Genomic DNA, 26,874 nt, shown 5'->3' with positions numbered 1-26,874 from the left:
GGGGATGGGTAGAGCTCTCCAATTCCATGACCCAGCAGGCCTAGACCTGCCCCTCACAATCAGGGCTGACTTGTTTGGCATCTGACCAGCAGAAGAGATTCAGTGCCACAAGGGAATTTTCTATAACCTGGCTTGATTCAGTCTCATAAGAAAGGGTAGGAAAAAGAAATGGGAATTTGCTCTGGCCTTTAATGGTGTCTCTCATTCCAGTCAACCCGACTCTGCAGTTTAGTAAAATAGAAATTAAAAACATGGCTGTGTTTGTGCATTTGCCAGTGGTTGCTAAGGCCCTACCAGAAGCTGGGCAGTGTGATCGCAGTCTGAAAAGAGGAGGACAACTCAAGGACAGATCGGTTCTACTATAATTTGATCTATGTTCTAATATAAGAATCTATCTATGTATGTCTATAGCTTCCTATAATTCCTAGTCAAACTATAGGACCATGAGTTATTCCATCTGGGGAAGCAAAGCTTAAGAACAGGAGTGCATAAAAATGCTCAATTGTTAGAGAATTGTCAAAAATTGGTGATACTCCCAGCTTAACTAAGTACAAACAAACATCAAAGAAATGAATTTCATTCATAACTATGATACTTTAGGTCAAGAGCATGAACTTAAAAGTACTTTAAAATGTAGGAACAATCTCTGCCACCTCTTTCCTAGAGACCAGAGAGCATTCACTGGCTTTCAGTTCATTCAAAGAGAACCCAGTCCGGTGGAGTGAGATGGCCCACAGGCATTCTGTATCAGCTGGATGTGTCTGGAAAAGAGGAACAGACATTCATATGCAAAGCCCCTACATCTCCCCCTTGAGGAGGTCTGACCCAGAGTTTAGTGATGAGAAGTGTTGAAGGATGAAAGGTGCTGAGAATCCACACTCCTGATCCTGGATCATGGCATATAAACGTGATGCTGTTTGGTGGGCCTGAGTAATTAGCATTTGCATTAAGCAGTGATGGGGTTAAGTGCTACCAGGGGTTTGATCAGGACTGACAGAGTCTAAGCTGTAGAGTGGGGTGGTTGCCTAGCAACAACACCTGTAGCACATTAAGCAGCCAGTCAGCTTTGTCAACTTCTAGCTGGAGGAAGGATTGGAGGCACAGAAATGAAAAACTGGACAGTGGGTCTCAGGATGGAAGAGAGGGGGAAAAATCACATGCTGCCTGTGAGTCCCCCCAAACAGGTTTGTGTCTATTTTGCTCAAGCAGGAAGCAGGTAAACAACTCCAGCTGTGAGTCCTTGGTACCTATCTTCAGTGTGGCTCTTGTCTCTTCCTGAAACCCTCACACCAGCAACCAAGTGACAGAGAAACCCTCTGCCTCCGTCCAAGTCTTCTCTCCAATAAGGATTTGCTGATCTGGACAAAGCGTTGGGAAAACAAGGGGGAAGAGGTGCTTTGTGGTTTTGTTTTCATATTCAGGAGGATTGGGGCCTTTTTCTACTGACAACTCTTTAAGGAAGCAACCATAGTAAACCAAAGCAAAGACCCAGAAAGGGTAAAATCTTTCTCACCACCTTCTTTCACACCTTCCCGCGTATCCCTCTGGACTTCATCTCATGCACCCCCGAGATATGACTGGGAAAAAACAATTTGGAGAAGGGCAGAGAGCTTAATAATATTGTTGCTGCTGTCTTTACAGAAGGCATGATCTAGCTAGCCCCTTGATTTCCCCAGAATTCCCAAGTTGCTTTTGAGGGGGCTATGGAGGGACAAAGAGTTATATCCCTAATGGAAAGGGGTTATTCAAAATGTAGCACTAGCAATCAGAAGACTTGGGGTCAACTCCATTTCTGTTACTTGTAAGCCATCTAGTCTTGGCCTATATCTGTGCTGAGACTCAAGTGGGGGGTAATTATATCTGCCCTACTTATATTAAGAGGATCAAAAGAGGCAGTTGAAGTAGAAGCATATTACAAAAGCTATAAATCTTCTGGCACACATAAGATATTCATTCACTTCTGCCAAGACTATGCCAATATATCTGCCCTTTTAGACTGGCCTGAACTATGTGGTATTTGGCCTAAAGCAGAGGAGAGAAGAGCAGCCACGTAGCCATGTTGCCAGGTAACCCAGTGGTAGAATGTCTCTGAGAGGGGCCTATTTAGCTATTCTATTCTAGGTTCACTGGTTCAGATCCAGCCCTAGGCCAACAATTACTTTAATCATTTGGTTTGGAATTCAGAGAGTCTGACTTTCAGAAGACCTTTTGCTTATCTGTTACCCACCGAGTTCCCACCATACACGTATGCACATGGTTACAAAAGAAACCCCCAGGAGGATGGAGAACCTGGCTCATGGTCACAAACATGCACGTGCCCACCCTCCCCTTCCGAAGATCAAGCTTCTCCTTCTAGATTATGTTAAAAGTGAGTCCAGTGACCAAGGTGCACATGTTTGCCCTCTAGCTTAAAAATAAAATCAGTAGGCTGAGTCATAGCTGAGCATCCCACTCATGCCTGATACCCCTTCACGTCTGAGAAAGTAGCAAGTCTCTGCTTCCACAACACAGTTAAGAGGGTTCCTCCTCCACCCTTTAAGTCATACCACATCTGACTAGGAAAACAGAGACTGTATGCAGAAACCAGCAGACTAAAGGCCCACCCAGGCTAAAGGAGCTCACCAGCCTAGTAGGTACCAAGGCCTCTGCATGTTTTTGTGGGCTGCCTATCTGAGTGGCTGTGGAGTATGTGAACACACACCCAAGGTGACAGACAGCATAACTGTGTGAAAGCTGCTCACTCCATGGTTCCTCCAATCCCTGTGCTGTGCCGTTATCTTCATGCTCTGGGTTATATTTAACTCAAGTCATAATATTTGGGGGGTTGGAAGCCGGCTGTTTCACCAAGAAAGGCATTTGAATATTCTTAGTTCCAGAGAATTCCAAGGGCTCTGGGAAGAGAATGAAGCAGTTGCCCCAGATTTGTCTGACACATTGTGGTCACGTGGACTCCATTAGTGAATGACAGAGGTGTCGAGCAGGCGGCCTAGAGGAATGTTGTAGCAATGATGAAGAGGAGCCAGTGAATGATATCAGCAGGAGGCTGATGCCTCTGGGGGTCCCCAGGCACTTGCCCCACACATGCCCACAAGGAGGGAAATTCTAATTACCAATACTGCCTGCCTTGTCACCTCTGTAACAGAAGAACATGTGACATGAGGAAGGGTGCAACTCAGCTGACTCCTGACCAAGGCTCTCATGCCTGATGCCTCTGATAAGAAAAGAAAGTCCCCAAAGAGAACCCCCATCCTATATAGGGAGTCAGTGTTTCCCTCCAAATCCCAGGCAAGATTGGCATAGGGCAAAGTACAGGTTGCCCATTGAGTGTGGAAATGTGAATGACACTATTTTATTCTTTATAGTATGAAGATATCCTTGAGGACATAGGTATGCTCCAGGATATACTGAAAACCTGTTTCCAGATTTTTTGACACTGTACATACTTGCTATTTTATATTCTGCAATACATTTCTCTGGAGGATCAAACTTATTCCTTTTGTACCACTTTCCTGAGCCACGAAGGGCAGTTTGGGCAGAACCCCAAATATGCTGAGGTAGAGTCTGTGAGTAATTGGAGAGTGAGGACAGGTGGGGTTGCTACATGTTTTTGTTACGGTGTTTAGACACAGGCAGGTCTCAAAGCTCCAGGAGAGTAGGAGTGGTAGGTCCCAGGGCACAAAACACTTTCTGGTCTGAACAGATCCCAGTCCCCTCACCAGTCCTCACCAGAGCAGCTGGCACAAGACCTGTGAAGTACTGCAGGAGAGCAAGTTCTACTAATGCTTGGAAGAGTTTTGATCGGGAGAGGGGTCCAGGAGCCAGCACTCAGGGAGCAGGCATTAAGAAGACCTTTGTAGTTAGGGACTATCCTGGTCCCCAGCTGTGGAGGACACTGTCTCATCTTCAGCCTGAACTAAAGCATTAAAACCAGCATTAGCTTCACATTCATGGGAACTGACATATGGTATAATTTTTTTTAAATCTTCCAAGTTCCCTAGGCAGCTTTGACGTGAATATTAATACTAACATAATTTCATGATGATTAGAGAACACAATTAGGGGCTATTAATAATGACACAAATAATGACATTTAAGGCCTCATTTTAATTTGAGTAATACTCTGTCTGGTGGTATTTAAACAGCTCTGTCTAGCACAATTAATATAGTGCTAGGGTGCAGTCACTGTTCCCATATCATCAGTCCCATGCCACCAACCTACCTCTACAGCAAGGAAGATGGATCAGAGACACTGCCCCAAACCTGAGATGCACACAGAGAGAGCTATGGCCTGGCTAAAAGGGACAGGTCCCTTGGACAGAGGCCTTATGAATGGATTGCAAGAAAAGAGTCTAAACTGGAAAGATCAATGGTGGCTGGATTGTACCCCACTAAGTAGTCAGTTGCTTCCACTCTTAGGTACCACTCTTCTCCCAGAAGTCAGAGGGATAGTTTAGGTTTCCAGGTTTCCAGCTTCTCTGAGAATATGTCTTCGTATTTAGGCTAAGAACCCCCTCCAATCCTTCCTCCTGAGTTGCATTATTTTCCTTCTGTCATAGAATTTAGTGTGTTGCATTGTTTACTGATACCCCTCTCCATCAGACTGCTTACTTGCTGAGGGGTTGGGTTGTGTCTTATTTGTCTCTAAACCCTCAGTTCCCAGGCACATAGTAAGCTCTCAATAAGTGTGTGTTGAATGACATAATGACCAAATGACCAAGGGTTCTTCTTTCCATTCGTTGGCACATGTTTAAAGCTGACTCCCATCCCAGCAGTTTACTTACAGAGCTCCAAACTGCACCTTTGCATGTTTATGACCAAAAGGGAACATTTGGGTTGGTTGAGAGGGTACACAGAGAGGAAATGTCTGTGAAATAGGAACCTCAGTGATTAAACAGGAAAGGCCAATTGCCCTTATGCCTTAAAATAACCCAAAGTCCTTGACCTGTCCATTAACCAGCTGGGGGAAATGTACCCTAATTACATGATATATTTTGAAATTGTAAAATAAATTCTATATGAAAATAATTGGTAGAAGCTAAGTTTTTCTCCCAGTTCATTCAGTTTCTATAGCAGAGAGGAGGAGCCAAAACAATAAACTTCCTAGTAAGTGAGAATTTAAAAGGAATAACTAGGAGGAGGAGGAAAGAAAGAAGAGGAAGAAAAGAAGGATTCTGACAGAGGGGGAAGGAGAGGAGGAGGAAAGGAAGAGTATTAGTTAAGCATTTAGTCTATGCCAGACACCCACTATTGTCTTTGTTCCTCATAGTAGTCCTATGAGATACATATTATTATTACTTTCATATCACAGCTGAAGTTTAAAGAAGTTAAATTAATGTGCTAGGTCACACAGAAGAATGTGGCTGATCCAGGCCCCAACCCACATCTAGCTGACTCCAGAGCTCAGATGGTAACTACCCACTGTGACTCAGGAGGATGAGGACCATATGGCTCCAAAGAGGGCAGGAGGCCATCTCCAAGTGAACATGAGAGATGAGGCAGCCTCTTGGTGTCCCTCCCACCTAATGACCCTGTGAGGTCTGTAGGGGGAGAAATGGAGACCCACTGGCCAAGGGCCAGAGCAGGCAAGCTCTAGAGCTGAAGAGGGCAAGAGATGAGGCCCCCGGAACTGGTGGCACCAGACATATCCCATGATGGGGTTGGCAGGCCCCAGTGCAGGCCACTGGTGCTCTGGCCAAGGCCAGCAAAGCTACAGAAGCCAGGACAAGGTCTATAAACAGCAGGGGAGGTTAAGTGGAACTTTTCTGGATAATTGACTTTGTCTACCCACAGGACCACCTGTCATGCCTAGGCAGGCCTGGCCTGACATGTTGCAACCTGTCTGAAGTCTGTTCTGAGGAGGCAGAGAGGCTGGTTGACAGCAGGCTGTTGATTTAGTTATAAGACCACCCTTTTCAGTTTAGGCCTTCTTTTGTCTAGATCTCTGATGCACAACTCAGGGAATCACCTGAAGCTATGGCAAAGGTGGTAGCAGCAGCAACATGGCCAACAGGTGGGCTGAAATCGAATGGCTCATGGAGGGCTGGGGCTTCAGGCTGAGCATCCATACTCACGAGAGGCCATCCAGCCTCCCTCTGTGTCCCTAGCAGGCAGTGAGCTGGTTCCCACCACCCCCAGTATGTCCTCAGACATACTGAACTTCTCATACTGGGGAGTTCAGAAGGGCACTGGGCCCATATCAAGGGACTCTTGTGGCTACGGGAAACCATTGAAAGCTAAGCTACAAAGCTAGTCACTTATCAGTTTTGTCCTCCCAAAGCATAACACTTGTTTTCTACTGCTCCCTACCACCCTGCCCCAAATGATCCCTCTTCCTCCTAGTCCACACAGCCTGGCATCCTGCCCACTCACCCCTCACACCCAGTCCCCTAAGGCAATGGCAGGACACAGAGCTCACTTTGAGAGGCACCCAGGATCATCATGCCCTGCCATTTGGGGAAGCAGCTGCAGAGAGCATGTGTGGGCAGCTTAAGAAGGGCTCAGAGGTGACAGGAGCACAAGAGCAGCATGGAGACATGCTTCCCAAGATCCAGGGGCACAAAGAAGCAGAGCAGCCACATAGAATGCAGCCAGGGGCAAGGCTAGACTGCCCTCCTCTCTCTTCTTTTGTCTCTGTGGTTGCTTCTCACTCGAATAACACAGGTTTAGGCCAGACTTTTCACTTTGCCTTACTTGCCTACAACTTCTCCCCATGCCCTGAGTGGCATGGCCGGCACTGCTCTTCTCTCAGCTGAGAGTGACCTTAGAGGACTCCTGAATGCACCCCACCACCAATCAGAAGCAAAGTAACACTGATTATACCTCCCCTGTTTCTCACCCCCTCACCAGTCCATTGATACCACTCAAGACAAAGCCTTTGGGCTCTCTTAACCAGACTACTACGATAGCCTCCTAACAACATCCACACCATCTATCTCTCTCCTCTTCAACCTCTGCTATATACATCATTATCAGGATTAAATTCCCAAAGGGTAAAAATTGTACCCAACATCTAGGAAGGGTTTAACTATGTACCAGGCATTATTCTAAGCACTCCTTATGTGAGCATTACTTATCTGATGCTCACAACAACACCATGAGGTAAGCACTATTCATCATTCCCATTTTATAGATGAGAGAACTGAGGCACAGGAAGCTTAACTAATCTGCTAGGAAATAACGGAGCCAGGATTCAGAATCTCCACTCTTATTCCTAAGTCAAGAATAGCAATGATCACACTATTCTCCCTCTCTCCTCAAAATCTTTTAGAAGCTTCTCACTACTTATCCCACTGCAAATCCTAACTCCTCAGCTTCTGTGCCTTCAAAAATCTGTACTAACCCACCTTCTTTCTCAGTCATCTCTACCCCCACATTCCAGTCCAAGGTGCTGCTTTTTGTCTTTCCGCCCCCCTCCAGCACTAGGGCACTATCCAGCCTGGATAGCCTTGTTCTCAGTGTACCATCTATCACCCCATTTCTGCCTGCTTACACCCCTCCCTACTCATCCCTGACCCCAGCCTAAAACTGGTCTTTATGCTTTTTTAATTCATCTTATGAAAATGGATTGTTATAGTAACAATTGCATTGGCCTGGAAAATGCTAGGTTAACATGCTCACTCTTGTTATTGGCTCTGCCACCATAAGAAAATAAACTCGCCTCTCTGAACATCAGTTTCCTTGTCTATGAAAAGGGGGTGATGATAACAGTACTTATTTTCAAGTGTTGTTATCATGATTAAAAGAAATATTTTGGGAAAAATTCCTGGCTCCTGATGGACTGCAATCAAGGTTGATTTTCTTCCCCTCAACTTCCTGCCTTCACAGCATGTACCAAGTCTCCCTGACATTGTAGCCATTTGGGTCCTCAGGAAAACTGTAAGTTACTTAAAGGCAGGTATTACCTGTCAGTCTCTGAATTGCCCTACACACCTTGCCAAGTGCCAGACATTGTGGATATCCAATAAATGTATGACTAAATGTATGAATCAATTTAAATGCTTGACCAGTGTCAGGATGTTATAGTGTGGATTCACCTAACAAATAGGGTAGTCTCTGATGATTTCTGAGTTACTTTCCCCATTGAGAGTCTAGAACTCAAACAATCTGCTTCCTAGAAAGAACTTGTGCAAAACACAGAATTCTTTCCCTGTCTTATTCACTGCTACCAATGATATCAGCTCGAGGTCACATTGACTCTTCAACTCTGTGTCTAGCCCACTCACATCTTTCTCTTCCAGGTGAAAAAGTCCTCCAGGCAATTTTTTCCAGGGGTTTGGCATTTTCAGTCCACACCTGGAAGCTAAACTTCTCTGGCTCCCCAACACATGGGTGGCACTGGTGGAAAAGTCAAACTAGCAAATAGAAATGTCACTCAATCATTTCTCGATGCTTTCCTCCCATTGGCCTTCCCCACCACATATAATAAGAAATTCTCTTTGTCCAAATACTGTTTGAATTTCAAATACACTATTTCCCTGGAGGTGACCAGATGAAAAAAGAAATCTGGTTTACAACATAAGACCTCTATGCAGAACTTGCATTGAGTGAAGACTGAAACTAAATTTTTATTGAGCTCCTTGAAATGACAAAAGCATATCAAGGCAACCAGGCTCTCTCCCCACTGTGGTATGCGTAAATTATTTTAAGTCAATACCAAGGAACCACCCCCTCAAGGGGTGAGAAAGAAGGAAAGGATTTTAAACACAGTGGGCAAAATGACAAATCTGCTCTTGGTGTCTAACCCTTTCCTGTAACAGCTCCAGCATGTGCCTTCCTCTGAACTTCTCTTTGTGGGCATTGACTGTCCGCAACCTAGGTTCTTAATCTTGGAGAGGGGCTTGTCTAAGAAGCCCTGGGGCAATGATTTTTAATACTGGTTGCATCAGAATCTCCCAGAATGTTTTAGAAAAAAGCGTCAACGCCCAGACCCACCATGGACCAATTGAATCAGAGACTCTATGTATTAAGGCCCAGGCCTCTGGAATTTTACAGAAGCTCCCACGTGATTCAAACGTGCAGTCAAAGCAAGACATACACATAGATTTGGAGGGCATGAACTCCTTGAAATGGCAGGTAAATTTTTATATGTCATAACTTTCAGACACTTATTTAAAATATGTGCAACTCCAAACAGGTTTAATAATAGGTCTACAGTTTGATGTCTCAGGTTCCTTCCAGCTGGAAAATGATATGCACTTAAGATGTTGTTGTTAAGAGTTAGTCACTAATGGGCGATCAAAAGTCGGTTATCTGGTTCCTTGAGGAATGATCCTGTTGATTAAGATCCCACAGGGTATGAAGCTGTCAATGAGGGGCTCAAGACACTGATGAGGGGTGGGTGCAAAAGACCCACTGGATACTGGAGATATTCTTATAGGAAAAACCTGGGAATTTGGTGGAACTTATTATTTAAGTGGCCCTGCCTATGGATCAGCTGGCAGATGTGCCCAGCTTGGCCTCTGCATCTGGACATCAGAAGCGAAATCCACAGAGAAATGCAAGTGCCCAGGACCTGACTGATCAGGGCCCTCCATAAAAGTGTCCTGAGAACCAGTTCATAGGTGTATGTTGGGGACCGGAGGGAGGCAGACGGGGGTGGTGTCAATAAACAGAAGAGGGTCCAAGCCCCTGAATAGCATTCATAAGGCTAATGAGGCCCCTTGGAGCCTTCAGCACCATCAGAACATGATTTCAATAAATCCAGGGGGTGCGGGATTAAGGTTTACACAACTATCTAAACAGGGCTACAAGGGAGCGTGGGACAAGGAGGGCAAGTACTGTATTCACCAGCTTCCCTGCAGCCCTCCTCTAGACACTGGAGGCCATTCTGTTATGAACATCACTTGCCACCCCTCCTTCTGCCCCCCAGGGCCTGGTTGGATCTCAGAGTTTAGGCTCTGCCAGGGATAGCCAGGCCTGCTTATAGCAGTACTGTTGCCAAAAGGCAAGAAGGACAGCCTTGGGGCTTCCCAGCCCCAACTCAGCTGCCTAAATGCTCAGCCCTGCTCATGAAAGGACCCCCTCTTTCTCTCTTTTCAGCCCTGCACTCTAATTTATCTGCCCCTTTGATAACCAACTCCAAACACGTTCAGCAGAGGCCCAGCCTTCAGCGCACAAAGGCCTGTGCTCTCTGGGCTGAATGCAGCACTTCACTCTTGGGGGGATTTCTATAGAAGGCAAAATCCACCAAACAAGCTATTACACTTAAATCAGACAATGCTCGAGGTGATGGCAAGGGGACCAGCATTAATGACTCGGCTAGCAGCAGGCTCCTCTATTTTGAAGCTCTACCACAGCACGAGACAGCAACCTGCTGCCCTTCCCAGCCTCTGGGCCATATCCCTCTCCTCTTGCTCCCACACTAGAAAGTTGACCCTCTGTGTCTGCTGCTTCTCTCAAGTCTGAGGGTTGATTTCACTAAGCCCACATGGACTGACTCTTGACTCTGTCTTTGCCTAGGATAAAGAACTGAGAAATTAAGCTCTGCTCGCCCCCTTCTCTCTCCTTAATTTTAAAGATGAGGAAACCATGATAATCATTAAAAGTCACATGGCCAACTGGTGGCAGGGCCAGGATTAGAATCTCTGACTCTGGTCTCATTCAAGTCATATAACTACTATAAATTTGCCCCAGTCAAGTGGCTCAGTTGGTTGGAGTATCATCCCATACACCAAAAGGTTGCAAGTTCGATTCCTGGTCAGGGCACATACCTACATTGTGGGTTGGATCCCTGGTCAGAGTGTGTACAGGAGGCAACCAATCAACATTCCTCTCTCACATTAATGTTTCTCTCTTCCTCTCTCTCTCTCCCTTTCTCTCTAAAATCAATAAATATATCCTTGGGTGAAGATTAAAAAAAAAGAACTACTATAAGTGAGATGATGCTCATAAAGCACGGAGCATAATTTCTGACACATGGAAGCACTCTCTAAACATCAGCTGTTGTTATTTTATGGTAGCAGCCTCATTTTTATGGGTCATTCAACTATTCATGGAGTACCTGTCATAAACCAGGCAGTCTTCATGGTGCTAGTATAAAACAGTCAACATAATATGACCCTGCCCACCTGGAGCTTACATTCTAATGGAAGATTCAAAGTGGTCAACAGGCCACTGCAATACAGAGTGGTAAGGGATAGCACAGGCAAAATAAAGGGTGCCATTGGAGTTCACAGGAGGAGTCCCTAATCCAGACTGCAGGGCTCTGAGAACAGAAACTTGGTCTCAGGTGAAACAGAAAGATGAGTCAGAGCTAGGCAGGTGAAGGGAGATGGAAATGAGGGGAACAGGTTTGGGTAAAGAGACTTCCAGGAGGATTTATAATTGAGTGTGCAAAGACAATTGAGGAATATGAAGGTGACTGAGGTCGAGACACATTTAAGGAAATGAAGAAAATATCTTCAGGAAACTAGGGATAATGAGGTGAAGATAAGGTGGTATAAAGAGAATGGCAAATGGTTGTGAGATGTGAGGCTGGAGAAACAAGCACAAGTCATAGCATGAATCTCATGGTAAGCCACAGAAAAGAGTCTGAATTGTATCCAGCAAAGTAAGGGAATGGGATGATCCATGGGTGTGACAGAGATCACAGGACATATTGAGAGAAATGAATTAGAGGGGAACAAGGTGGGCAGCAGGGAGACCAATTAGCAGGTCAACCCTAGGCTAGCACTTGTTCCATGTTCCATTTGGACATATTGCATGGTCTAATCTTGAGTCAGCAAATAGGGCCCACCATTAAGAGAACTCATGAAAGGGGGAATAAGCTGAATAAGCTGGAAAAGAGAGCTGTGACCCTGGGGAACAGAAAAATCAAACAACAGGTCATTTGGATCATTACTCAAGAAGCTTGGAGCACAGTATAGTGGGAGCAAGTTCTTCTCCAGCAACCAGATGTGTGACTTTGGGCAACTTCCATTTCCCCATCTGTACAGGGAGGATGTTTACTGAGTAATTGGTAAACTGCCTTGCAGTTCTCCCATTCTATGGTTCTATTACTTAAAATACATATCATACATTTTTATCCTAAGATGCCTTCCTTACTTTGCACTTTGATGTTTACAAAAACAAAACAGTGTGCCTTTCATAATAGAGAAAACACAGCTCATCAAAATCAAGTATGTTGTACAACGATCAAACACATTTCCTCTTCTGAGTTTCTCATCAAGAAAGGCTGAGCTTTGACAGTGGTCAGGAAAAGCTGGTTGGAAACAGGGGTCCTTGGCTCTCCTGGCCATTCCTTGCAGCCTGTGCACATACCTATGGCCTCCAGGAAACCCTCTTTCCCAGGCCCTTTGTCCTCAGGAGTAAGGCTCTACAGGAAGCCACGACACTCTCTCCTTGTCCAATAGCTCTGGCAGCTGCTAAGACAGAGGTCAAAAGTCCAAGGATTTAGGGCAAGTGAACAACAACAACAACAAAAAAAACACGAACAAAAGCAGGCTGAGGTGTGAGATGAAAAAGCCACCTTGGGGCTGTTTTTGGCTGGAAAGTGTTCCCCATCTTGTAGCTTTAGGATACAAGCAGCATAACATCCACAGGCACAAAGTTGCATGGAACAATTCAAAAATTGCCTTGTTGGACTACAACATGCCAATTTTTCAAATCTAGAGCCATTTTCACTATTACAGTCTGTGCAGCCTAAGCTGGGAGAATTTTCTTCTGGGAGGGAAAATTGATTCCAAGGTTACCATTAAACCCTATTAGCACAGCACACCCCCTTCCAAAACTATTCTTGGGAACTGAGGTGGCCAGAAGAAGCTATAGAGGCCCATGGTGAGCTTGGTGCCCAACATCACAGGTGCTAACAGCCAAAGTCCATTAGCCCACATCTCAGAAGGGCAAGATAGTGTGTGAGGCGAAGAACAGTAGGGAGAAAGGGGAAACAAAAGGATTTGGCACATGTCCCCCAATACATCCTGTGAGCTCTATCATGCCCAGGAATTCTGAGGCTTTGAAAGTTACCTGCACACCTCACTTTATTTGGGTGGACTGAAACTTGCATAAGTTGAATAGCAGGAACTATAACTAATACTACATAAGCCGTCTTTATTTTGACCTGCAGCCCTCACCTGTGACTGACCTCTCTAACAGGGGCCAGAGTCTGACAGAGTAGTATTCTCCAGGAGCTTGCTTAGAGGTGCTCATGCCATCCCCACTTCTGGTACCCAAGTGCTCAAGGCCCAGGTCTTTGCAAACACTCTGCTTTGAGATAGTTGGCTTTGTCTGCCAGAGGTGCTCTATACAGAAAATCACTCCAAGCCATGTCAACCAGCTGAGAGCTGAGAGTCACAGCTTTGATCCTGGGGTATGCTGTCATCTCCATCCTCCCAAACTTAGAGCAAAGACCAACCAGCCCAGCAGAGGAGACAGGGGTGACAGCACCACCCTGTATATGTATATATGTAAGTATATACAACAAACATATATAAATGAGGAAGCTCACCATTTATTCTAAAGTGTCTTTCTTTTGTTCATAGAATGGCACAGCTTTATTCTTCTTGCAAGCGTTTGCTTCATGTCTGAGTACTGTGGCTGCGTATGGTTTACTAACTCTGAACTTCAAAAGTTCATTTCTCCCCATCCCTGTCCCTCCTCCAGCACCGCCACCCCTCCTCCACCATTGCTCTTCAGGGATGTCATCTACTCACATGGCCGTCCTGATCCTGTTGGACAGCCCGGAAGAGCGTTGCAAAAGAAGGCTTCCTCGGTGCTGAGTTACTGGAGAGAGGAAAGCACTCCAATATAGTCCAGAAATGTTTACAGCATCTGCCATGTACTGGGCCCTATGCTGGTCACTTGGGCTACAAGATGAGCGAGGCCCAGTCCAGTCCCGGTCCCTTAGGTGTACCGGGACACGAGGCACCAGACGCCTATGCAGCCTGTTTACAACCATACCAAGAAGGAGGCCAGAGTGTGTGTATTGGGGCCGGGTGGGGGAAGGGGTGGTTGTTGTGCACTGGTGGCCAAAGGAGGGTGCCCCCAGGGGTTTCCAAGGATAATGACTGCTTCTATTCTCTGCAGACCCTGGGAAGTTGACCTGTCTTAGTCATCAGGTTATTTGTGAGGGAGGGGAGGGAAAGTGAGGAGGAGTAAGTGCTGATGGGACACGTCCCTGTCAACACCATGTTCTGCCTGGCTGGGCCTTCATATATAAAGATATTTAATGAATTAGTTAATTAATGAGAGGAGTTTGATTGATAGATCATATGGCGCTCGCAGCAGGGTAAGTCTGACCCTCAGTATAGCAGCCTCAGCTGCAGTCAGTCCCCTTCTTTGGTCGGGAGAGCGCGGTCGCTCCAGCAATTTGCATGCATTTAACGTAGCTCTTTAATAGGATGTAATGTTAGCGAAAGCCAAAAGCGCAGCAGCTGTAACTTAAAAGACAGCCCCATTACTGCAAGCCTTATAATTAGGGTAAGAGGGAGACTCGGTCTGCCATATGTTAAACTCTTTTGAGGTTAATAGCTCTGTAAGATTTTTGCAATTTAAAAAAATTACACTTGAAGGATGATGACAAGGCTCATCAATGAGGCATCTCTTGCCCGAAGGAAATGGAGATCCCCTATCCCCTAAGGCCCTCTGCCCCCGGGGACTTGACGAGGTGGCCCTTCTCCAGCCACAAGTCCCTGCAGTTCCCACCACTTTTTCCTTCCCACCCGGTCCCATTAGCGCATCGCTGCTGTCTCAGCTGCAAGGAGCTGAAGCTCGCTCCACCTGGCCCAGTGCACCCCCCTCCCATGTACCCTCCTCCCCGCAGCCATCTCACCCCCTCCACTGATCAGGATGTCAATTACCCGAGGACCTGCGCCGGTGTGTGGTGAGCACCTAGAGGCGGGGAGGAGCGCTTGCTGTGCTTACCTTGCAAAGTCCCAGGTGGCTCCAGAGCAATTACGGGTCCCCGCAGGTTACCTAGCGCTGATTGCACAACCGGGCCAGTGTCCCGGAACATACAGCAGGCTCTGCCCAAGGGGAGAAGAAATCGCCGGGAATTTTTACAATGCCTTGGGGATATTTGCCCCCTCGTTGCCACAGCTCACGTGACGGGAAGTGGGGAGCAAGTGCGGTACCCAGCCCTAACCCTGGGCCCGGGGAGACCGAGCGATGCCGGTGTACCCTGGAGCGCTGCCCCCTACACCCCAGTGACTAAGTCCTGCGTAAGCCTAGCTGCACCCTTCCAGCCTCGGGTGTATTTCCGAGTGTCAATTCCTAGCGGTCCCGGGCAGTCAGGGGGAGTTGCTACAGAGACCGGAGACAGTCCCTTGGAGACCTGAGTGGCCTCATCCTTCGCGTTGCCTCCTGCCGTCTCTGTTTGGCAGGAGCTGAGGAGAACTTGGCAGATTCCCTTCCCCAGGAGTCCTGCCTCCAGCAGCTCCCCATCCTCCTCGCCTCTTCAAGGACCATGTAGGCGTCGACCAAATTTCTGATGACAGGCACTCCAGACAAAACAACAACAAGGTGGGAGACGGGTAGAAGAAGACAAAATCCCACTCATTATTTTATAGGAGGCTTTTGTGGAGGAAATTGCAGGAGTGATAAAATTACTGCTAATCAGATAATTGCATAATCGAGACCTTTCCCCGCTCCCATCGGCTTAAAGAATTCTCAGGGGCATCCCTTGAGGGTAAGAAATAGATCTCTCTGGCCAAAACCTAGAAAGAATGTGAAGAAAGGGGGCTCATGGCTCAAGGGAGTAAAGAGAAGATTCTGGGAGACAAATGTAGGTCCACAGGAAGATGAGAAAGTTTAGGACAGGATGGGGGAAGAAATGGAGAAGTGCAGAAGATAACAAGAATGCATATTCCAGTAATTCTATATGAGCTAACTGCTTAAGAGAGGTTAAGTCATTTGTCCAAGGTCTTAGGAGATGGAAGGGTAGGGGCGATGAGTACAGGCTGGTGTTGGGAGGAGACTGGGGAGCTCTTCAAACCCTCTAAGCCAGGGGTGTCAAACTCATTTTCACCGGGGCCATGTCAGCCTCTCAGTTGTCTTCACAGGGCTAAATGTAATTTTAGGACTGTATAAATGGAACTACTCTTTAACTAGGGGCAAGGAGCTTGGCACTGCCACCGGCTAGAAACAAGGTGCAGGGCAAATAAAACAAGGTGGAGGGCTGGATTTGGCCCACAGGCCTTGTGTTTGTCACCTGTGTTCTAAGCGCTCATTGCCTTTCTGGGCAGAGATTATGGTGGCTTCTGTGAGAGAAGAAGAAACACCTTGTTTGTATTATAAATCTTGATTTGAAATGCTACTTATTGCCAGCTGCTAAAAGTGAACAAAACTGTTGCAGCTAACTTTCGTTAGTGGTTTATGGTTTATAAAGCATTTTCACATCTGCTTTCTCACATAATTCTCTCACCTTCCCTGTTCTGTTGGAATTCCCATTTTCAAATAAGCTAACCAAGACTCAGAGGATGTAAAGAACTCCTCAGAGATCTCACAGGTTGTCACCAGAACACCTAAGGCTCTAGCCTCAACATCTTCACATTTTCTCTCCCAGCCTTTGGTGGGACTTCAGTGATTTCTCTGCATGGGACTGAGGCCATGTAAGTAAGGTGCTGAAACTAGTTTTTATGAACTTCTTTACACTCATTTTTTTTCAGTCAACAGCTCAGGCACTCTCTCTGCTTGGATGTGATCCCATCCTCTGGAGCTATTTCCCACAGGAAGGGACTTCACTTGGTACACCAGCCTGAAATGTCACTTTCAAGTCACCAGCAATGCATCCGTTCTTTGATGGTAAAAGACTCTGGCAGGTCCTAGATAAAGAGTTCACTTTCTAATCCCACCCCCCTCCAACCCTGTCAACCAGCCAGAATAAGGAGTGAGACCATCTACCTTGTTCTTTATCCTCTCTGCTGCCACAGCTAAGGAGGATGGGGGTCAGTAGTTCTATCCCCAAGAACCTCGGCAGTGTCATGCAGAGTTGACAGCCACTACAACTTCACAGACTCTTTGGCAGTCAAAGCCATTCCTCCATAATTGCCATATCCCTAGTACTGGCCACTGGCTCCCCCACAGAGCACCAATGGCTGCTTCAGAATTACCATCACAGATCAATAGCAGGGCAATTACGGGCCTCGAAAGCAGCCAGCAGGGCCTCACTCTGGAGGAGTGTGGAGATGCATGCAGGAACATAGGTTCCCCTCTTTAGAGCAGCAGGCATCCAAGTGAGGCCAGAGTAAGCAAGTCTGGAGACCCCCAGTACTGAGGGCTCAGAGGCCCGTGGAGGTGTGGCTTTGAACTGAAGATGAGTAAGGGAAGGGAGAGGTAAATTGGCCCAAGAAGGCTTCTAGAAGAAAGAGAGGCTGACCCGGGCCTATCTATCCATCCAATCAACTCCCAGCATCCTCTCCCCCTACATTCAGCCCACTTGAGAAAAATTAATGAAAAGTAAACAAACTGATTTTTCCATCAACTATATCAACTATATATCAACTATACCTTGATAGAAGGTCCTGTAGGCTGAAGAGGTTACTCAGTGGAGCAAGTTACCTAAGGCCAGAGCAGGCAAAAGGCTCATGCTTAAGGCTACCTCCTAATACAGGCCCACCTGACAGAGGGAAGCCCTTTACTAAGGTCAAACCCTTCAATTAGTCAATGAACATGGCCCCTGTGGTACAGATACTGAAAATTCATGATGAGTTAGACGTATACTTCCAGGAGTTTACAGTCTTGTGCGAAAGATGGACATAAGCCCTCTGGACTTGAAGACTTTTACATATCTCAAAGTTCAATACCCCCAAATTATAGAGAAGAGGAAACAGAGGTCAAGAGTGGGATGTCTTGAGCAAGGTTTCCCAGCATGCTGCTGACTGGATCACGGCTGGAACCAGGTGTCTGACTCTCAGGCCAGTGCCCTTCCCAGCACCAGAAAGAATTAGTAGGAGCTGGTTCTGTCACCTATCCTTTCTTGCTTTCCTCAGCCCTGTCCACATTCTTCATCTGCTTCTTTCTTCTGGATTAAGATGCCCAATCCTTCCTGCCCAACCAAAGGCCAGGTGTCTTGTTTTTACCCAAAAGAATAATTGATAACATTTAAATTATTCAATTTAAAAAGCAACTTCCTCAATACCATATATTCTCAAGCAAGACAATCTTGGCCAGGATAAGACATAGGGATACTAGGGACAGGAGAACAAGAGCACCAAATTTTCAGACTATAAGACACACCTAGGTTTCAGAGGAGGAAAATAGGGGAAAAATTTTGAAGCAAAAAAATGTAGTAAAATATTTAATAACATAAATGACATAGGCCATCACCCCCGACCCCACAGTGAGCCAGGTAAGCTACATTCGGACTATAAGACACATCCCCATTTTCCTCCCAAATTTGGGGGGCACATCTTATAGTCCAAAAACTACAGGTACATAGGTCAGAAGAGGGATGATGGACCACAGCTGGAGTGTTTCCCTGGCCAGCTGAGGGGAATACATTTCATATTCTGCTCTCTTTTTCAGTGAGGATAAGGTTGAGTAGTCCTTGCTATTCTTTTGCCAAGTCAGATAAGCTCCTACCTCAGGGCCCCTTGATGGCTGTTCTCTCTATCTGGACTTCCCTAGATATCAACATAACTTCCTTCTTCACCACCTTTGACCCAAGAGTACTGTATCGATGGAGACCTACCCTGACCTGACCTCCCTACTTAAAACTGGAATACCTTTCTCCCAGCACTCACCATTGCCTCACTCTGCTTTCCAGTTCTCCATAGAACTTAACAATGTCTAACTTATTCTATAACTTATTTATCCAACATGTTTTGTATGTGTTTCACTTCTGCCACCACTAGAAAGCAAATGTCAAGCAGGGGAGGGTTTCAGGCATTTTGATCACAGTAAATAGAACACTGCTTAGCAGGAATAGATGCTCCTTAAATAATGGGTAAAGGAATGAAGTAAGTAATGAATCAAGAATCTTCCAATATGAGAGTTGGGAGAGATAGTAAAGGTAAACTAATCCCAAATCCTCAATTTTTAGGTAATGAAAACAGAAGTCAGAGAGGCTCAGAGAGGGTTACATGGAGGAGGTGACTTGAGCTAAGATTGCTTTCTCTGTTCCTCTTCTTGAACTGTTTCATTTTGTGCATTTGTTTATTCATACATTTCACTTATTCATTCAGAAAATATTTATTGGACGTTTCACAACCCACTAAACACTGTGCAAAAATAATACTTAACATGTATTGAGCACTTCATTGCAGACATCTTGCTAGGCACTTTGCCTCCATTATTTTATTTGAACAGTCCTGTAAATTTAGTACTATAATTATCCCCATTTTGCAGATGACAAAATTAAGGCCCAGAAGATGGAGGAGGTGAGAAGTACCGAGGTTTGTTTGACTCGAAACTTTTGTATTGCACCAATATACCTTTTTCTCCTCCCTCTTCCTCTTTTTACTTCCTGTCTCTTGGGCCAGACCAAATGGTGCAAGTAATGGAAGTGGCAGGAGAAGGCAAGGTCACCCAGAGCTGGAGCACTTTTGAGTCCACACAATCCCACTGCTCCAAATACCCCCACGAAGCCACCTCTCCCATCCCATCTTCTGTCCTTCTCTGTGCCCACACTCCGAGCCCCACATACAGATGCTGGTATGTGATTCACAGCACCAAGATGGGTCCCTGGGAAGGAAAGAGGGCTCATAAAACCTTACAACAGTTTTATAATGTATTCTTAGCTTTTACAGGCATACTGGGTAGCTAAGGCTGGCAAACAGCAAAGTGTCTGGGATGGATGGGTGGGCCCAGGACCCAGAATTGGTGAGAACAGCTGAGATGTTTTTGGGAAGACAGTACCATCTTCCAGCTGTGTGAATGGGAAGGGCAATATAAGAAGCAAACATTTCTTTAGATCTCTATAGTTTAAACAGCACTTTCACATTTAATGCCCACCAGGTAAAGTAGGTTTTATTTCAAACTGACAGATGAGGAGCCCTGCACAGAGGGGTTGTGTAGACCAAAGGGGTGGCAAAGCCAGGGCTTGGACTCCAGCTTTCCTTCTGAATTCAGATCTGATGCTCTGTTGCCAGGGTTGCCTGGCATGGTAACAAATCTCAATGATCTCTACAACTGCTGCCCAGAGAGACAGGTCCTGGCAGAGTCACCCTTCATGAGGTCTCAGTCCAGGCTCCATCACCAGGATATCCCCGAGTAAATTCCTGCTACCAACACCCAAAGGCTGGGCTTTTCTCAGCCATATCTGTGCCCCTGGAACCCTAGCACAACTCTTTCACGTCCTTTCATACTTTTGTCTCTCTTCTACTCAGCAAGCCTCTCCCCTCCTCACTTGTCAGCTCCAGGGCATAGCTCATGTCAGCACCAAACGAGGGGACTCAGAGCAATGGCAATCCTCACAGGCATAATCACCTACACTCCCTTACTCATTTGTGTCATTCTTAAATTTCTAATGAAAAATAAGCAAAATAAGTCTAGTCATGCCTCGTTTATAGATGAGATAAAGGGTTTAAAGAAGTCAAACAATTTTTGCCAGGTCACACAGCTGGTGACTGAGAGAACCAGAATCTGGATAAACTGTCATGACTCAAGTCCAGGTCTCTTCCCCTTTCCTGAGGAAAGTTGCAGAGAGTTCCAGGTTGCTCCCAACTGTTCAGTTGGACAATGTTTCAGATTCAGTGGGTATACTGCTTCCTCCCTAGCTGAAAGCTAGAAATGACTGCCTTAGCTACAATACTTCAGCCCAAAGTGTCTAGGTATTTTTGAGCTTGTGGTTTTTCGAGCACATACCTGGGTAGTTCTCCTTAGTTATCAAATGCCAGCACCAGCCCCCAACGAACACAGCTGGAACCTCTAACATCTCCTCACATAGGCTCAAGTTAGAGACACAGTTATTCTCCTCAGGCCAGGGATTCTATGTCTTGGATCACCAAGCGGAAGAGGTATAATAACCTTGAAAATCATTTTTGTCCAACACTCTGCCTCCTGAAATAGTCTGCCATCCCATGCAAGAGAAGATCTAACACCTCTTTCCTCTGGAAGTTTCCAGTGAGATTTTCTGGGCTTGGCTCCTTTACAACACCCGAAAGCCCCTTTGTATGATAAACAACACCCCTTACTAATCTGGCCCCTTCCTGCCACTGAAGCCTTATCTCTCTTGTGCCTTCCCCTCGACCACCCCCATGCCCCAGCCACTGGCACTGCCTGTACCCATGCTGTGCCCCCACCCCCATCTACCCAGTGCTGTTCCCCACACCTGTGCTGTTCTCCTATTTAAATTCCCTTCCAGGCTTATTTGCCTGCCAATCACTTACTGATCTGTCATGAAACAACTGAAATATTGCATCCTCTGTGAAGCCTTTCCTGATACACACCCCTGTCTCTTCCACCAGAGAAATCAACTGCCTCTCCTCTATAAGCCTTCACTGTGCCCTAACTAGGGAACTAGCTCCCTGCCAGGTCTGTGATCACTGGAAGAGCAAGGACACTGTTCAATTTCTCTCATCCTTGACCAGGCTTATGAAGGTCCTGGTACACTGCACATGTTCCACATGTATATCCCGACTATATAATATGTGAATGGATGTGCATGCACATGGAAAAAGAAGAAAACTACAGCCTCATGGAGCTACACATGATCTTAGCCAAAAGGTCAAGAAGCAATCCTTATGGAGCTTAAAACCTCACCTGTGTGTCCATTGACAGATGAATAGAAAAATAAAATATGGTCTATACACACAATGGAATATAATTCACTCTTAAAAAGGATGGGAATTTTGACAGATGTTACAACATGGATGAATCTTGAGGACATTGTGCTAAGTGAAATAAGAACAAATACCACATGATTCTATTTGCATGAGGTTCTTAGAGTAGTCAAATTCAGAGACAAACAGTAGAATGGTGGCTGCCAGGGGCAGGGAGTGGAGGAGGAGTGATCAGGAAGACTCCCGGGAAGGGTCAGCAGCAGAGGGGAGTCCTCGAGTATTCAACAGGAGCCCTCTGTGGCAGCACAGCAGTCTGCCCTTTCCCCACAACTACAAAGCATGGGGTCTAAGGCATTGCATGCGTGGGTGGGATTAAGCCTCATGTTACCCACCCCCTCCCCAGTATAAACAGTGAAAAGTTGCATCTGGCCTCTGCCTCATAGAACAGTTTTTGAGAAATACACATGTACACTCACATTTTTGTTCCTTGATTTGCACAAAAGCATAGCTATTCATTACCTTGCAGGCTTTGCATTTCTGAAGGGCTGTCTTGCTTTGAAGAACTCACAACTTCGGCCCCAGAGAATTCTGGGGAACTAAAGTGGCAGCCACTTCCTCGGCCCAAACCTGAGAACTCTTACCAGGACTTCCCCATTACATCCTCTGTAACTGTCTGCAGTGGAGGCCAAGGTGCTGGCAGTTGGCGCGGTGGGAACAAGGTGAGCCTCCTATCCAGGAGCACCAAGGGGAGAGCTGACATGAAGGCTGTCTTCTCCAGCACAGATCTTGAGTAGGAAGGACAGTTAGGGATGGAACCTCAAATGCAGGCTGCTCATGAAGAATATTTCATGGAGCTTCTGCGAGACAAATATGACCTTGAACAACCCTGAACATTCAGGTTAATGTGGTACTGTGGGACTCATTTTTTGAGCACCTATTATTTGCACGCTTTTGACAACATCCTTTGGGGTGTGCTGCAGTGCCTACAGTCTAGTAGGGTAGATGCCAAGGACTAAGCTGACTGTAATACAGGGCAAATACAAAGTGTCAAGAGATGCATCTTAAATGCTGTAAGGGTTCAAAGAGCAAGCATAATGCTCAAATCCTGGTGATGTGTTCAGCTAAATCAACCTACAAATGCTAACAGTCTGGGCTTTTCATTTCTAGGAGAGTTGAGATCACAGTGAATCAGTAGCAGGAGCCATTATTCTTCTGGAATACAGGAGGCTAAGACCGTAGACTGACTACTTCTCCCCAGACATTCAGCTGGCACTATCCCAAGCCTTAGAATGGGAAGGAAAGAAGACACTGATGCCCGCAGTCACTCAGGAAAATAAGATATAGGCTGGACAGAAACAAAGTCAGACCTCAGGATCAGATAGGCCTGAGTCCAGTCTTGGCTCTTCCACTTACTGTGTAGCTTTGGGAAAGTTATTTAACCTCTCTGAGCCTTGGGTTCTCCATCTGTAATATGAGATTTACAACCCTTCCATCACAGATTGTTATGAAATAGAGAAGTATATGGAAAGCCTTTAGCATAAATCTGGGATGGAATAAACACTCAGCCGATATTATTATTAGTGTGCCTAGCTAAGATTTACTTGGGTGCTCCTTTAGGGCCACTGATTGAGTTATTCAGTATCCAGATAGGTCATGTAGTCCTCAATGTGTCCCAGACCTGTTGGAAGATGACTTATTGGGATATTGGTGATATCCCACTGGTCCTGTAGTCCAGTGTTGTTATCAGTACTTGATACAGTGTTGTTATGAGGATGAAATGAGCTACCATATATAAACAAACAGCTTCTAGCAGAGCCTGGCACAGGGTGAGAGTCTGGTATAGAAGTGGAGAATACAGACTCTGGGAAAACTCTGGAGTTTGAACCTCAGCACCACTAGTTTCTACTGGTGTGACCCTGAACAAGTTATTTAAAAAGCTCTTTGACTTGGTTTCTTCATCTGTGAACTGGGGAGGTTAATAAAGTGCTCATCCCATAGAGTTATGGATATTCAATGAGATAATAGATGCAGTACACATAGCAAAGTCCCAGGCACTTAGTGAAGGCTACATGAATGTCAGCTATCATTATTATGAAGTCTAGTATTTGCTATTGTTGTTATTTTTGCAAAAGCACTGGGTTTGAATCCAGAAACCCCAGGTTTGAGCTGTGGCTTCAACAATAAATGGACACCTAACAGTCAGTGGGCAGCTGACCTAACCTCTCTGAGTCAGACAGCTGGGAAAATAATGCCTGTCCCAGGTGCCTTGACGGGTTAATGTGAGAATGAAAGCACTTTGTAAACAGTAAAGAATAATAAAGTTGTAATAGACAAATGAAAAACATAAAGTCAAAAGACTGTTAAAGTTTTGTTTCTTTTTAATTTGAGGAAAATCTATATAAACATGAAGGCTTGTACAGTCATGGGAAATTTCACAAAGGATAATTAGTGGGACCTAGGAGATGAAAGAGTGGGCTTGTGGACTTTTTACTTTAACCCCTTCGGTACTGTTTAAATAGTTTTTTAACAAGCATGTATTCCTCATGTAACTTTAAAACCAAAGCAATATTTTCCTACACATTATGGATTATTAGTAGATTGCCTACAACTTCAGCCACTTTGGGTTCTTGTCCTGCTCTAAAATACAAATGAACGAAACAAAGTAGTTCCCTTTCCAGGCACCTAATAGTGCTCCTCTTCAGGAAAGTAGCCACTTGGAATAAAATCTGGCATGCCTCAGGTTTTCAGGGCAGAAAGTAATAAATAATTTCATTTGCCTTCCTTTGGCTGCCTACATGTAATAATAATAATAATAATAATAATAATAATAATAATAATAAATAGAACCGAATGTGTCCCAGACCACTTCACTCGTGGCCTCAGTTTTTCCATGTATAAAATGGGATGGCCATTCCCTTTTCACCACCCAACTTTACAAAATAAAAATAAAGAGAAACACAAAACCCTTTTTGCAACTAACTTACTACCTCAAACCTAAAATCCATGAGCTTCTTGGCCTGTCTGAGACATAGCTGAGACATACGACAGACATAGACATGACTCCCACCCACAGCCTGAGGGAAAGGAAAAAAAAAAACATTTTTGCCCTGAGGCTCTCCATTGGTGTTCGTTGTGTTTGACCCTGCACATAGGCTGAGCCTGCTGGTCTCTACCCTCCCATCCAGACTACCAGAGGAACCTACCCCACCAATGTAGACCAGGAGTTTCAGGGACCAAAGATGAGGACTATTAAAGGAGCAAGCCCCAGAGGACTGACTACATCACTTCCCACATGAACAAGACATCCCTGCTTCTCCAGGAAACCAAATTGGTAAACTGACCTGAGCCCCCAAACCTCAGCATCCCCCCAACTTTGCCCCATGTCTTCCCTCTCCTTGCTCAATGACTCCCAGAAGCTGCCATGCTCTCAGAAGCCTCACCTCTCAATGTCCCTCTCCCTTTCCATGGGCAGTGGCTGCTTGGTATTCACACCATGTCATCCTTGCCTGTCTCCATTTGGAAAAGTCTCTTTTTTGACCTCTCTGTATCTCAGTTGCCTTTGTGGGGGGAAGGGAGTGAAGGGGAAGGGAGAGAGAGATCATCTCAGCATTTACCCAATTAGTGTTAATTAAAAGCCAAGGCCCGGGTACTGTCCTCACAGCTGCTCCAAAGGACAGAGCCTGCTGGAGAGTAGCCACTAAATGCACATTGGACACACAGAGAGAGCTCTGACAAGCCAACTCCTGTCCTGCACATCCTTGTTTCCCTCCCCAGGCAGTGAACATGATCATGTCTCTCCCCACAGCAGCTTCTTCCAGGGCTTATGTCTTGGGTTTGCCCTTGCTTCTCAGCCTTGGGCTGTCAATGAGGCCCTACCCAGGCTAAGCCCAGCGGGAGGCCTAGTTCCCATGGTAACCTGAGCCTGGGGGAGGGTGGGCCAGAAAAGTGCAGCTCTCAATAACAGGCTTGCTGCCTTCCCAGGGCACCCATTGCTTAGTTCCTATTTACCCTTGAAACACTGTGGTGCGGCACAGACACCCCTGCAAGGCAGGGCAGCTGGGTCCTAACTCCATGTTCTTTAACTGCGTTATGATTTCTCTTCCACTCACTTGAGCCCAGATAGCAGATCTAGAACTGCAGTAGAACCTCAAATCTGATGGCATCTTAAGTGGTCAGCACATCTGTCCCTCCTCAGCAGCTAATCTCAGTGGGTGGAATGGAATTGAAAAGCCATTTTTATTAGGAGTATGGCCTGCCCTGACCCCAACAGTAGGTGCCAGCTGTTTGGTATTGTCCATCTTGTCAGTGGTTATTAATGATTCTGATTAACCTCTATGGTGATCCATTATCTCAATGCCAGGGAATATGCTATCATTCCCACCTGTGCTGGATTATTTACAATTAGTGGTTCGTACTTTTCCATGGTTTCACAACACATCTTAATCAGATGGTGAGTGGGTTTAATTAGCCAAAGTATGGTATAGGTTTTATTATTTTTATTCCTATAACTACTTAATCCAATGGAAGCCTATTATCTGTGGCTTTTTTTTCTCATGCATAATTGTCGCTGTTTTTAATTGATGGTGCATCAGGGGTTGCAGCTACAACATGGCAGCTGGAACACAAACTTGCCTTTCCCCAGAATGAAGGTTGATAAAATAAGTTGTCAGTGAGGCATCAGAGTCCTTGTTTTCAGAGAGATGCGAGCTCCCAGGTGGATGCTGCTGGCTCCTGCCAACAGAAAGGAAATGTGGCTCTCAGCTGGGTGACCCCTGGGCTTCATTGCTGCAAAATGCCCTTCAGGAGCCCTGGGGCTGGATCCAAATCAGGAACAGCTGGGAAAGAGAGCTATTTGTCAATCCAACCAGATCATAAGCAACCCCAGGGCAGGGACAGGTCTTCTTGTTCTGCTGCCTCCATTTCACAGGCCCTGGGATAGGTTCATGACACCCTCTGTGTGCTCTCCTATGTATGCAGTGACTTGAACTCAGAGCTGAGACTGGGCAGGAAATCTGGACTCTTGCAGAGCAAGTCATTTGAATGTGAAAATGAATCTGACATTCTTCCTACAGAGAGAGGGATCCACTTTCAAATTTGGACAGGGCCTCCCGGCCAATCTACAGAATACTTTGGCTGTACCTATGTAGAATTAAGGCTCTGATCTTTAGTGGAATGGATTGCCAAAGTCCCAGTACCATTTGGGACAGATCTCCAATAA

The 26,874-nt window shown here is 45.8% G+C and overlaps 1 non-coding gene across 1 annotated transcript; it reads left to right on the top strand.

The window, feature by feature from the left end:
- The first annotated feature begins 24,312 nt into the window (after positions 1-24,312).
- On the top strand, positions 24,313-24,455 carry LOC123820108. Its single transcript, XR_006785890.1, has one exon. It is a non-coding gene; the product is annotated as a small nucleolar RNA SNORA67 (small nucleolar RNA).
- Positions 24,456-26,874: the final 2,419 nt, after the last annotated feature.

Source organism: Phyllostomus hastatus, unplaced genomic scaffold, assembly GCF_019186645.2.
Source record: "Phyllostomus hastatus isolate PE091 unplaced genomic scaffold, TTU_PhHast_1.1 phas_contig_113, whole genome shotgun sequence".
Lineage (NCBI taxonomy): Eukaryota > Metazoa > Chordata > Mammalia > Chiroptera > Phyllostomidae > Phyllostomus > Phyllostomus hastatus.
Note: the sequence above shows the minus strand (reverse complement) of the source record. Positions and strands in the feature narration are given on the sequence as shown.